Raw genomic sequence first — 1,580 nt, 5'->3', positions numbered from 1 at the left:
CCCAGAACGCCCTATGCTCCTGCTAGACTGTCTCTGAGGTCTGGGCAGTTCCTGCTAAATGCTACCCTTGCTGAAGGCTACAATGTAGCACAGTGTTTGCAGAGGCAGCTGAAACTGGATGAGCTTGACCGGGAACCCAACCCAAGGTTAAGTTTAGCCAACTGCCAAGAAGAAATCAACATGTAATTAACCAAATCCAGATAAGTTTAGCCAAGTGCCAAGGAGAAATCAACACGTAATTATCCAAATAGTGTCTGTACGCCTTGGCTGAGGCTCCCTTCCTGAGACGCAGTTTGGGTGTGAATCCGCCTCCTTTACTTGCTGCAAGTAATAAAATGACCCCCTCACAGCCTTGTTCTTGACCTTGGGCAACACCCCTTCCTTCTGAGACGACGTCTTTACCAGCAGTGGAATCACGCCATGTCCATCCTCCAACACCCTCTCCCACCCGCCACTTTAAACTATCAGCTATCTTGTCTACGGCCACGCCACCCTGAATGTGCCTGATCTCAGCAGGTCTCGGAAGCTAAGCAGAGTCAGGCCTGGTTGGTACTTGGGTGGGAGACCACGTAGGAAGACCAGGTGCTGTAGGAGTAAAAAAATAAAAATAAACAAATAAACCATCCGCCATCTTTCACGTCAAATCACGTTCTGCCTTGTACTTCGGTTTCTTTCCCAATTATCCCCTGCCCGTTCCCTGCACTGTAAGGCAAGTGGGCCCAGAGGGTGCTTCTGGGGTCCAAGGCCCAGCGGCGCCTAGACCATCACAGGCACCGAGAACTTCCACAGGCCGCCTGCACACGACTCTACAAAAGCTGATAAAGGGTCACTCCGCGGGCCCCCGGGGGAACCAAGCTAAGTCCCTGGCAAAGAAGAGATGCTCAAGAAACACCTGCCGCATGGCATGACGGGAAGGTGAGTGGTCACACTCCACGTGCACCGCTTAACGGCCGGACACGTTCTGAAAAGCACGCGCTCTGGTGACTCTGCTATGCCAACGTGAGCGTGCACGACACGCTGGTGCAGCCTCCTACACACCTGGGCCGCGTGGTCCAGCCCACTGCTCCTGACTGCCAGCCTGGACAGCCAATCACCGTACAAAACAGCGCGAGACGCGATCAAGCACAAGAGAACGATGCCACCAGCAGACGCAGCACACACCTGTGCGAGGCGAGGCTGCGGCCGGTAACGCGCACGCCGCTTCGCAGCACTTTTTTTTTCCCCCAAGCAAGAAGCGCGCGCTCTAAAACAATGATGAAAGCGTAGCCCTGCAAGCGCACAAACCGGTAACATGGCCTCTCGTTATCAAGTGCGACGCACCGAGCATAATCGTGTGCTCTACTTGTACACGGCTGGCAGCGCAGGAGGAACGCGCTGAGCTACAACGCTAGGATGGCTATGAGGTCACTAGGGTCCTGACGTCATAGCTCCACTACCGCCCTGCCGCACCACCCAGACGTTATGGGGCACGTAGCTGTGAAGGGTGGCAGGGTTCCTCTGAGAGACAGTGGGCTTTGCTGGACTGAGTCGCTCCCAGCCCAGGCCGCCCCCCGCGCCCCCCACCCGGGCCCACCACCTAC

At 55.9% G+C, this 1,580-nt stretch overlaps 1 pseudogene; it reads left to right on the top strand.

Moving 5' to 3' along the window:
* Positions 1-475: 475 nt before the first annotated feature.
* Positions 476-594, top strand: LOC111739683 (annotated as a pseudogene).
* The last annotated feature ends 986 nt before the right edge of the window (positions 595-1,580 follow it).

Source organism: Pteropus vampyrus, unplaced genomic scaffold (genome assembly GCF_000151845.1).
Source record: "Pteropus vampyrus isolate Shadow unplaced genomic scaffold, Pvam_2.0 Scaffold52, whole genome shotgun sequence".
Taxonomy (NCBI): Eukaryota; Metazoa; Chordata; class Mammalia; order Chiroptera; family Pteropodidae; genus Pteropus; species Pteropus vampyrus.
This window is presented reverse-complemented; position numbering and strand designations above follow the sequence as displayed.